We start from the raw sequence: 12,761 nt of genomic DNA, 5'->3' as shown, positions 1-12,761 counted from the left end.
GTGGTACTCATTCTATTAGGCCATCTATACTAAGCTCCACCAGCTTTCAAATTACTAATAATTTTTAGCTGCATCTTGCCTGTAAAATAATTTTGTCCATATTAGCAGTGTGTGGTTCTCATTCTATTAGGCCATCTCTACTAAGCTCCACAAGCTTTCAAATTACTAACAATTTTTAGCTGCATCTTGCCTGTAAAGTAATTTTGGGCATATTAGCAGCATGTGGTACTCATTCTATTATGCCATCTATACTAAGCTCCACCAGCTTTCAAATTTCAAATAATTTTTAGCTGCATCTTGCCTGTAAAATAATTTTGGGCATATTAGCAGTGTGTGGTACTCATTATTTTAGGCCATCTATTTTAAGCTCCACCAGCTTTCAAATTACTAATAATTTTTAGCTGCATCTTGCCTGTAAAACTATTTTGGGCATATTAGCAGTGTGTGGTACTCATTCTATTAGGCCGTCTATACTAAGCTCCACCAGCTTTCAAATTACTAATAATTTTTAGCTGCATCTTGCCTGTAAAATATTTTTGGCCATATTAGCAGTGTGTGGTACTCATTCTATTAGGCCATCTATACTAAGCTCCACAAGCTTTCAAATTACTAACAATTTTTAGCTGCATCTTGCCTGTAAAGTAATTTTGGGCATATTAGCAGTGTGTGGAACTCTCTATATTAGGCCATCTATACTAACCTCCACCAGCTTTCAAATTACTAATAATTTTTAGCAGCATCTTGCTTGTAAAATAATTTTGGGCATATTAGCAGTGTGTGGTACTCATTCTATTAGGCTATCTATACTAAGCTCCACCAGCTTTCAAATTACTAATAATTTTTAGCTGCATCTTGCCTGTAAAATAATTTTGGGCATATTATCAGTGTGTGGTACTCATTATTTTAGGCCATCTATTTTAAGCTCCACCAGCTTTCAAATTACTAATAATTTTTAGCTGCATCTTGCCTGTAAAACTATTTTGGGCATATTAGCAGTGTGTGGTACTCATTCTATTAGGCCGTCTATACTAAGCTCCACCAGCTTTCAAATTACTAATAATTTTTAGCTGCATCTTGCCTGTAAAATTATTTTGGGCATATTAGCAGTGTGTGGTACTCATTCTATTAGGCCATCTATACTAAGCTCCACCAGCTTTCAAATTACTAATAATTTTTAGCTGCATCTTGCCTGTAAAATTATTTTAGGCATATTAGCAGTGTGTGGTACTCATTCTATTAGGCCATCTATACTAAGCTCCACCAGCTTTCAAATTACTAATAATTTTAAGCTGCATCTTGCCTGTAAAATTATTTTGGGCATATAAGCAGTGTGTGGTACTCATTCTATTAGGTCATCTATACTAAGCTCCACCAGCTTTCAAATTACTAATAATTTTTAGCTGCATCTTGCCTGTAAAATTATTTTGGCCATATTAGCAGTGTGTGGTACTCATTCTATTAGGCCATCTATACTAAGCTCCACCAGCTTTCAAATTACTAATAATTTTTAGCTGCATCTTGCCTGTAAAATAATTTTGTCCATATTAGCAGTGTGTGGTTCTCATTCTATTAGGCCATCTCTACTAAGCTCCACAAGCTTTCAAATTACTAACAATTTTTAGCTGCATCTTGCCTGTAAAGTAATTTTGGGCATATTAGCAGTGTGTGGAACTCACTCTATTAGGCCATCTATACTAACCTCCACCAGCTTTCAAATTACTAATAATTTTTAGCAGCATCTTGCTTGTAAAATAATTTTGGGCATATTAGCAGTGTGTGGTACTCATTCTATTAGGCTATCTATACTAAGCTCCACCAGCTTTCAAATTACTAATAATTTTGAGCTGCATCTTGCCTGTAAAATAATTTTGGGCATATTAGCAGTGTGTGGTACTCATTATTTTAGGCCATCTATTTTAAGCTCCACCAGCTTTCAAATTACTAATAATTTTTAGCTGCATCTTGCCTGTAAAACTATTTTGGGCATATTAGCAGTGTGTGGTACTCATTCTGTTAGGCCGTCTATACTAAGCTCCACCAGCTTTCAAATTACAAATAATTTTTAGCTGCATCTTGCCTGTAAAATTATTTTGGGCATATTAGCAGTGTGTGGTACTCATTCTATTAGGCCATCTATACTAAGCTCCACCAGCTTTCAAATTACTAATAATTTTTAGCTGCATCTTGCCTGTAAAATTATTTTGGGCATATTAGCAGTGTGTGGTACTAATTCTATTAGGCCATCTATACTAAGCTCCACCAGCTTTCAAATTACTAATAATTTTTAGCTGCATCTTGCCTGTAAAATAATTTTGGGCATATTAGCAGTGTGTGGTACTCATTCTATTAGGCCATCTATACTAAGCTCCACCAGCTTTCAAATTCCTAATAATTTTAAGCTGCATCTTGCCTGTAAAATTATTTTGGGCATATTAGCAGTGTGTGGTACTCATTCTATTAGGTCATCTATACTAAGCTCCACCAGCTTTCAAATTACTAATAATTTTTAGCTGCATCTTGCCTGTAAAATAATTTTGGGCATATTAGCAGCATGTGGTACTCATTCTATTATGCCATCTATACTAAGCTCCACCAGCTTTCAAATTTCTAATAATTTTTAGCTGCATCTTGCCTGTAAAATAATTTTGGGCATATTAGCAGTGTGTGGTACTCATTATTTTAGGCCATCTATTTTAAGCTCCACCAGCTTTCAAATTACTAATAATTTTTAGCTGCATCTTGCCTGTAAAACTATTTTGGGCATATTAGCAGTGTGTGGTACTCATTCTATTAGGCCGTCTATACTAAGCTCCACCAGCTTTCAAATTACTAATAATTTTTAGCTGCATCTTGCCTGTAAAATATTTTTGGCCATATTAGCAGTGTGTGGTACTCATTCTATTAGGCCATCTATACTAAGCTCCACAAGCTTTCAAATTACTAACAATTTTTAGCTGCATCTTGCCTGTAAAGTAATTTTGGGCATATTAGCAGTGTGTGGAACTCTCTATATTAGGCCATCTATACTAACCTCCACCAGCTTTCAAATTACTAATAATTTTTAGCAGCATCTTGCTTGTAAAATAATTTTGGGCATATTAGCAGTGTGTGGTACTCATTCTATTAGGCTATCTATACTAAGCTCCACCAGCTTTCAAATTACTAATAATTTTTAGCTGCATCTTGCCTGTAAAATAATTTTGGGCATATTAGCAGTGTGTGGTACTCATTATTTTAGGCCATCTATTTTAAGCTCCACCAGCTTTCAAATTACTAATAATTTTTAGCTGCATCTTGCCTGTAAAACTATTTTGGGCATATTAGCAGTGTGTGGTACTCATTCTATTAGGCCGTCTATACTAAGCTCCACCAGCTTTCAAATTACTAATAATTTTTAGCTGCATCTTGCCTGTAAAATTATTTTGGGCATATTAGCAGTGTGTGGTACTCATTCTATTAGGCCATCTATACTAAGCTCCACCAGCTTTCAAATTACTAATAATTTTTAGCTGCATCTTGCCTGTAAAATTATTTTAGGCATATTAGCAGTGTGTGGTACTCATTCTATTAGGCCATCTATACTAAGCTCCACCAGCTTTCAAATTACTAATAATTTTTAGCTGCATCTTGCCTGTAAAATAATTTTGGGCATATTAGCAGTGTGTGGTACTCATTCTATTAGGCCATCTATACTAAGCTCCACCAGCTTTCAAATTACTAATAATTTTAAGCTGCATCTTGCCTGTAAAATTATTTTGGGCATATTAGCAGTGTGTGGTACTCATTCTATTAGGTCATCTATACTAAGCTCCACCAGCTTTCAAATTACTAATAATTTTTAGCCGCATCTTGCCTGTAATATAATTTTGGCCATATTAGCAGTGTGTGGTACTCATTCTATTAGGCCATCTATACTAAGCTCCACCAGCTTTCAAATTACTAATAATTTTTAGCTGCATCTTGCCTGTAAAATAATTTTGGCCATATTAGCAGTGTGTGGTGCTCTTTCTATTAGGCCATCTATACTAAGCTCCACAAGCTTTCAAATTACTAACAATTTTTAGCTGCATCTTGCCTGTAAAGTAATTTTGGGCATATTAGCAGTGTGTGGAACTCACTCTATTAGGCCATCTATACTAACCTCCACCAGCTTTCAAATTACTAATAATTTTTAGCAGCATCTTGCTTGTAAAATAATTTTGGGCATATTAGCAGTGTGTGGTACTCATTCTATTAGGCCATCTATACTAAGCTCCACCAGCTTTCAAATTACTAATAATTTTTAGCTGCATCTTGCCTGTAAAATTATTTTGGGCATATTAGCAGTGTGTGGTACTCATTCTATTAGGCCGTCTATACTAAGCTCCACCAGCTTTCAAATTACTAATAATTTTTAGCTGCATCTTGCCTGTAAAATTATTTTGGGCATATTAGCAGTGTGTGGTACTCATTCTATTAGGCCATCTATACTAAGCTCCACCAGCTTTCAAATTACTTATAATTTTTAGCTGCATCTTGACTGTAAAATTATTTTGGGCATATTAGCAGTGTGTGGTACTCATTCTATTAGGCCATCTATACTAAGCTCCACCAGCTTTCAAATTACTACTAATTTTTAGCTGCATCTTGCCTGTAAAATAATTTTGGTTAAATTAGCAGTGTGTGGTACTCATTCTATTAGGCCATCTATACTAAGATCCACCAGCTTTTAAATTACTAATAATTTTAAGCTGCATCTTGCCTGTAAAATTATTTTGGGCATATTAGCAGTGTGTCGTACTCATTCTATTACGTCAGCTATACTAAGATCCACCAGCTTTCAAATTACTAATAACTTTTAGCTGCATCTTGCCTGTAAAATTATTTTGGGCATATTAGCAGTGTGTGGTACTCACTCTATTAGGCCATCTATACTGAGCTCCACCAGCTTTCAAATTACTAATAATTTATAGCTGCATCTTGCCTGTAAAATAATTTTGGGCATATTAGCAGTGTGTGGTACTCATTCTATTAGGACATCTATACTAAGCTCCACCAGCTTTCAAATTACTAATAATTTTTAGCTGCATCTTGCCTGTAAAATTATTTTGGGCATATGAGCAGTGTGTGGTACTCATTCTATTGGGCCATCTATATTAAGCTCCACAAGCTTTCAAATTACTAATAAGTTTTAGCTGCATCTTGCCTGTAAAATTATTTTCGTCATATTAGCAGTGTGTGGTACTCATTCTATTAGGTCATCTATACTAAGCTCCACCAACTTTCAAATTACTAATAACTTTTAGCTGCATCTTGCCTGTAAAATTATTTTCGGCATATTAGCAGTGTGTGGTACTCACTCTATTAGGCCATCTATACTAAGCTCCACCAGCTTTCAAATTACTAATAATTTATAGCTGCATCTTGCCTGTAAAATAATTTTGGGCATATTAGCAGTGTGTGGTACTCATTCTATTATACCATCTATACTAAGCTCCACCAGCTTTCAAATTACTAATATTTTTTAGCTGCATCTTGCCTGTAAAATTATTTTGGGCATATTAGCAGTGTGTGGTACTCATTCTATTAGGCCATCTATACTAAGCTCCACCAGATTTCAAATTACTAATAATTTTTAGCTGCATCTTGCCTGTAAAATTATTTTGGCCATATTAGCAGTGTGTGGTACTCATTCTATTAGGCCATCTATACTAAGCTCCACCAGCTTTCAAATTACTAATAATTTTTAGCTGCATCTCCCTGTAAAATAATTTTGGGCATATTAGCAGTGTGTGGTACTCATTCTAATAGGCCACCTATACTAAGCTCCAACAGCTTTCAAATTACTAATAATTTTTAGCTGCATCTTGCCTGTAAAATAATTTAGGGCATATTAGCAGTGTGTGGTACTCATTCTATTTGGCCATCCATACTAAGCTCCACCAGCTTTCAAATTACTAATAATTTTAAGCTGCATCTTGCCTGTAAAATAATTTTGGGCATATTAGCAGTGTGTGGTACTCATTCTATTTGGCCATCTATACTAAGCTCCACCAGCTTTCAAATTCCTAAGGATTTTTAGCAGCATCTTGCCTGTAAAATAATTTTGGGCATATTAGCAGTGTGTGGTACTCATTCTATTAGGCCATCTATACTAAGCTCCACCAGCTTTCAAATTACTAATAATTTTTAGCTGCATCTTGCCTGTAATATAATTTTGGCCATATTAGCAGTGTGTGGTACTCATTCTATTAGGCCATCTATACTAAGCTCCACCAGCTTTCAAATTACTAATAATTTTTAGCTGCATCTTGCCTGTAAAATAATTTTGGCCATATTAGCAGTGTGTGGTACTCATTCTATTAGGCCATCTATACTAAGCTCCAGCATCTTTCAAATTACTAATAATTTTGAGCTGCATATTGCCTGTAAAGTAATTTTGGGCATATTAGCAGTGTGTGGAACTCACTCTATTAGGCCATCTATATTAAGCTCCACCAGCTTTCAAATTACTAATAATTTTGAGCTGCATATTGCCTGTAAAATAATTTTGGGCATATTAGCAGTGTGTGGTACTCATTCTATTAGGCCATCTATACTAAGCTCCACCAGCTTTCAATTTACTAATAATATTTAGCTGCATCTTGCCTGTAATATAATTTTGGCCATATTAGCAGTGTGTGGTACTCATTCTATTAGGCCATCTATACTAAGCTCCACCAGCTTTCAAATTACTAATAATTTTTAGCTGCATCTTGCCTGTAAAATAATTTTCGCCATATTAGCAGTGTGTGGTACTCATTCTATTAGGCCATCTATACTAAGCTCCACAAGCTTTCAAATTACAACAATTTTTAGCTGCATCTTGCCTGTAAAGTAATTTTGGGCATATTAGCAGTGTGTGGAACTCACTCTATTAGGCCATCTATACTAACCTCCACCAGCTTTCAAATTACTAATAATTTTTAGCAGCATCTTGCTTGTCAAATAATTTTGGGCATATTAGCAGTGTGTGGTACTCATTCTATTAGACTATCTATACTAATCTCCACCAGCTTTCAAATTACTAATAATTTTTAGCTGCATCTTGCCTGTAAAATAATTTTGGGCATATTAGCAGTGTGTAGTACTCATTATATTAGGCCGTCTATACTAAGCTCCACCAGCTTTCAAATTACTAATAATTTTTAGCTGCATCTTGCCTGTAAAATAATTTTGGTCATATAAGCAGTGTGTGGTACTCATTCTATTAGGCCATCTATACTAAGCTCCACCAGCTTTCAAATTACTAATAATTTTAAGCTGCATCTTGCCTGTAAAATTATTTTGGGCATATTAGCAGTGTGTGGTACTCATTCTATTAGGTCATCTATACTAAGCTCCACCAGCTTTCAAATTACTAATAACTTTTAGCTGCATCTTGCCTGTAAAATTATTTTGGGCATATTAGCAGTGTGTGGTACTCACTCTATTAGGCCATCTATACTGAGCTCCACCAGCTTTCAAATTACTAATAATTTATAGCTACATCTTGCCTGTAAAATAATTTTGGGAATATTAGCAGTGTGTTGTACTCATTATATTATACCATCTATACTAAGCTCCACCAGCTTTCAAATTACTAATAATTTTTAGCTGCATCTTGCCTGTAAAATTATTTTGGGCATATTAACAGTGTGTAGTACTCATTCTATTAGGCCATCTATACTAAGCTCCACCAGCTTTCAAATTACTAATAATTTTTAGCTGCATCTTGCCTGTAAAATTATTTTGGGCATATTAGCAGTGTGTGGTACTCACTCTAATAGGCCATCTATACTAAGCTCCACCAGCTTTCAAATTACTAATATTTTTTAGCTGCATCTTGCCTGTAAGATAATTTTGGGCATATAAGCAGTGTGGTACTCATTCTATTAGGCCATCTATACTAAGCTCCACCAGCTTTCAAATTACTAATAATTTTTAGCTGCATCTTGCCTGTAAAATTATTTTGGGCATATTAGCAGTGTGTGGTACTCACTCTATTAGGCCATCTATACTAAGCTCTACCAGCTTTCAAATTACTAATAATTTTTAGCTGCATCTTGCCTGTAAAATAATTTTGGGCATATTAGCAGTGTGTGGTACTCATTCTATTAGGCCATCTATACTAAGCTCCACCAGCTTTCAAATTACTAATAATTTTTAGCTGCATCTTGCCTGTAATATAATTTTGGCCATATTAGCAGTGTGTGGTACTCATTCAATTAGGCCATCTATACTAAGCTCCACCAGCTTTCAAATTACTAATAATTTTTAGCTGCATCTTGCCTGTAAAATAATTTTGGCCATATTAGCAGTGTGTGGTACTCATTCTATTAGGATATCTATACTAAGCTCCACCAGCTTTCAAATTACTAATAATTTTGAGCTGCATATTGCCTGTAAAGTAATTTTGGGCATATTAGCAGTGTGTGGCACTCACTCTATTAGGCCATCTATACTAAGCTCCACCAGCTTTCAAATTACTAATAATTTTGAGCTGCATATTGCCTGTAAAATAATTTTGGGCATATTAGCAGTGTGTGGTACTCGTTCTATTAGGCCATCTATACTAAGCTCCACCAGCTTTCAAATTACTAATAATTTTTAGCTGCATCTTGCCTGTAATATAATTTTGGCCATATTAGCAGTGTGTGGTACTCATTCTATTAGGCCATCTATACTAAGCTCCACCAGCTTTCAAATTACTAATAATTTTAGCTGCATCTTGCCTGTAAAATAATTTTGGCCATATTAGCAGTGTGTGGTACTCATTCTATTAGGCCATCTACACTAAGCTCCACCAGCTTTCAAATTACTAATAATTTTGAGCTGCATATTGCCTGTAAAGTAATTTTGGGCATATTAGCAGTGTGTGGAACTCACTCTATTAGGCCATCTATACTAAGCTCCACCAGCTTTCAAATTACTAATAATTTTTAGCTGCATCTTGCCTGTAAAATAATTTTGGGCGTATTAGCAGTGTGTGGTACTCATTCTATTAGGCCATCTATACTAAGCTCCACCATCTTTAAAATTCCTATTAATTTTTAGCTGCATCTTGCCTGTAAAATAATTTTGGGCATATTAGCAGTGTGTGGTACTCATTCTAATAGGCCATCTATACTAAGCTCCACCAGCTTTTAAATTACTAATAATTTTTAGCTGCATCTTGCCTGTAAAATAATGTTGGGCTTATTAGCAGTGTGTGGTACTCATTCTATTAGGCCACCTATACTAAGCTCCACCAGCTTTCAAATTACTAATAATTTTTAGCTGAATAATTTTGGCCATATTAGCAGTGTGTGGAACTCACTCTATTAGGCCATCTATACTAAGCTCCACCAGCTTTCAAATTACTAATAATTTTTAGCTGCATCTTGACTGTAAAATAATTTTGGGCATATTAGCAGTATGTGGAACTCATTGTATTAGGCTATCTATACTAAGCTCCACCAGCTTTCAAATTACTAAAAATTTTTAGCTGCATCTTGCCTGTAAAATAATTTTGGGCATATTAGCAGTGTGTGGTACTCATTCTATTAGGCCATCTATACTAAGCTCCACCAGCTTTCAAATTGCTAATAATTTTTAGCTGCATCTTGCCTGTAAAATAATTTTGGGCATATTAGCAGTGTGTGGTACTCATTCTATTAGGCCATCTATACTAAGCTCCACCAGCTTTCAAATTACTAATAATTTTTAGCTGGTTCTTGCCTGTAAAATAATTTTGGGCATATTAGCAGTGTGTGGTACTCATTCTATTAGGCCATCTATTCTAAGCTCCACCAGCTTTCAAATTACTAATAATTTTTAGTCGCATAATTTTGGGCATATTAGCAGTGTGTGGTACTCATTCTATTAGGCCTTCTATACTAAGCTCCACCAGCTTTCAAATTACTACTAATTTTTTGCTGCATCTTGCATGTAAAATAATTTTGGGCATATTAGCAGTGTGTGGTACTCATTCTATTAGGCCATCTATACTAAGCTCCACCAGCTTTCAAATTACTAATAATTTTTAGCTGGATCTTGCCTGTAAAATAATTTTGGGCATATTAGCAGTGTGTGGTACTCATTCTATTAGGCCATCTATTCTAAGCTCCACCAGCTTTCAAATTACTAATAATTTTTAGTCGCATAATTTTGGGCATATTAGCAGTGTGTGGTACTCATTCTATTAGGCCTTCTATACTAAGCTCCACCAGCTTTCAAATTACTACTAATTTTTTGCTGCATCTTGCATGTAAAATAATTTTGGGCATATTAGCAGTGTGTGGTACTCATTCTATTAGGCCATCTATACTAAGCTCCACCAGCTTTCAAATGACTAATAATTTTTAGCTAAATCTTGCATGTAAAATAATTTTGGGCATATTAGCAGTGTGTGGTACTCATTCTATTAGGCCATCAATACTAAGCTCCACCAGCTTTAAAATTGCTAATAATTTTTAGCTGCATCTTGCATGTAAAATAATTTTGGGCATATTAGCAATGTGTCGTACTCAATCTAATAGGCCATCTATACTAAGCTCCACCAGCTTTCAAATTACTAATAATTTTTATCTGCATCTTGCCTGTAAAATAATTTTGGGCATATTAGCACTGTGTGGTACTCATTCTATTAGGCCATCTATACTAAGCTCCACCAGCTTTCAAATTACTAATAATTTTTAGCTGGATCTTGCCTTTAAAATAATTTTGGGCATATTAGCAGTGTGTGGTACTCATTCTATTAGGCCATCTATTCTAAGCTCCACCAGCTTTCAAATTACTAATAATTTTTAGTCGCATAATTTTGGGCATATTAGCAGTGTGTGGTACTCATTCTATTAGGCCTTCTATACTAAGCTCCACCAGCTTTCAAATTACTACTAATTTTTTGCTGCATCTTGCATGTAAAATAATTTTGGGCATATTAGCAGTGTGTGGTACTCATTCTATTAGGCCATCTATACTAAGCTCCACCAGCTTTCAAATGACTAATAATTTTTAGCTAAATCTTGCATGTAAAATAATTTTGGGCATATTAGCAGTGTGTGGTACTCATTCTATTAGGCCATCAATACTAAGCTCCACCAGCTTTAAAATTGCTAATAATTTTTAGCTGCATCTTGCATGTAAAATAATTTTGGGCATATTAGCAATGTGTCGTACTCAGTCTAATAGGCCATCTATACTAAGCTCCACCAGCTTTCAAATTACTAATAATTTTTAGCTGCATCTTGCCTGTAAAATAATTTTGGGCATATTAGCACTGTGTGGTACTCATTCTATTAGGCCATCTATACTAAGCTCCACCAGCTTTCAAATTACTAATAATTTTTAGCTGCATAATTTTGGGCATATTAGCAGTGTGTGGTACTCATTCTATTAGGCCATCTATGCTAAGCTACACCAGCTTTCAAATTACTACTAATTTTTAGCTGCATCTTGCCTGTAAAATAATTTTGGGCATATTAGCAGTGTGTGGTACTCATTCTATTAGGCCATCTATACTAAGCTCCACCAGCTTTCAAATTACTAATAATTTTTAGCTGCATCTTGCCTGTAAAATTATTTTGGCCATATTAGCAGTGTGTGGAACTCACTCTATTAGGCCATCTATACTAAGCTCCACCAGCTTTCAAATTATTAATAATTTTTAGCTGCATCTTGACTGTAAAATAATTTTGGGCATATTAGCAGTATGTGAAACTCATTGTATTAGGCCATCTATACTAAGCTCCACCAGCTTTCAAATTACTAATAATTTTTAGCTGCATCTTGCCTGTAAAATAATTTTGGGCATATTACCAGTGTGTGGTACTCATTCTATTAGGCCATCTATACTAAGATCCACCAGCTTTCAAATTACTAATAATTTTTAGCTGCATCTTGCCTGTAAAAAAAATTTTGGGCATATTAGAAGTGTGTGGTACTCATTCTATTAGTCGAGCTATAATAAGCTCCACCAGCTTTCAAATTACTAATAATTTTTAGCTGCATCTTGCCTGTAAAATAATTTTGGCCATATTAGCAGTGTGTGGTACTCATTCTATTAGGCCATCTCTACTAAGCTCCACCAGCTTTCAAATTACTAATAATTTTTAGCTGCATATTGCTTGTAAAGTAAATTTGGGCATATTAGCAGTGTGTGGAACTAACTCTATTAGGCAATCTATAATAAGCTCCACCAGCTTTCAAATTACTAATAATTTTTAGCTGTATCTTGACTGTAAAATAATTTTGGGCATATTAGCAGTGTGTGGTACTCATTATATTAGGCCATCTATACTAAGCTACACCAGCTTTCAAATTACTAATAATTTTAGCTGCATAATTTTTGGCATATTAGCAGTGTGTGGTACTCATTCTATTAGGCCATCTATACTAAGCTCCACCAGCTTTAAAATTACTAATAATTTTCAGCTGCATCTTGCCTGTAAAATAATTTTGGGCATATTAGCAGTGTGTGGTACTCATTCTATTATGCCATCTATACTAAGCTCCACCAGCTTTCAAATTTCTAATAATTTTTAGCTGCATCTTGCCTGTAAAATAATTTTGGGCGTATTATCAGTGTGTGGTACTCATTCTATTAGGCCATCTATACTAAGCTCCACCAGCTTTCAAATTGCTAATAATTTTTAGCTGCATCTTGCCTGTAAAATAATTTTGGGCATATTAGCAGTGTGTGGTACTCATTCTATTAGGCCATCTATACTAAGCTCCACCAGCTTTCAAATTACTAATAATTTTTAGCTGCATCTTGCCTGTAA

Source organism: Phyllobates terribilis, unplaced genomic scaffold (genome assembly GCF_046119375.1).
Source record: "Phyllobates terribilis strain yellow unplaced genomic scaffold, ASM4611937v1 Scaffold_9__5_contigs__length_417890890, whole genome shotgun sequence".
NCBI classification, from domain to species: Eukaryota; Metazoa; Chordata; class Amphibia; order Anura; family Dendrobatidae; genus Phyllobates; species Phyllobates terribilis.
Note: the sequence above shows the minus strand (reverse complement) of the source record.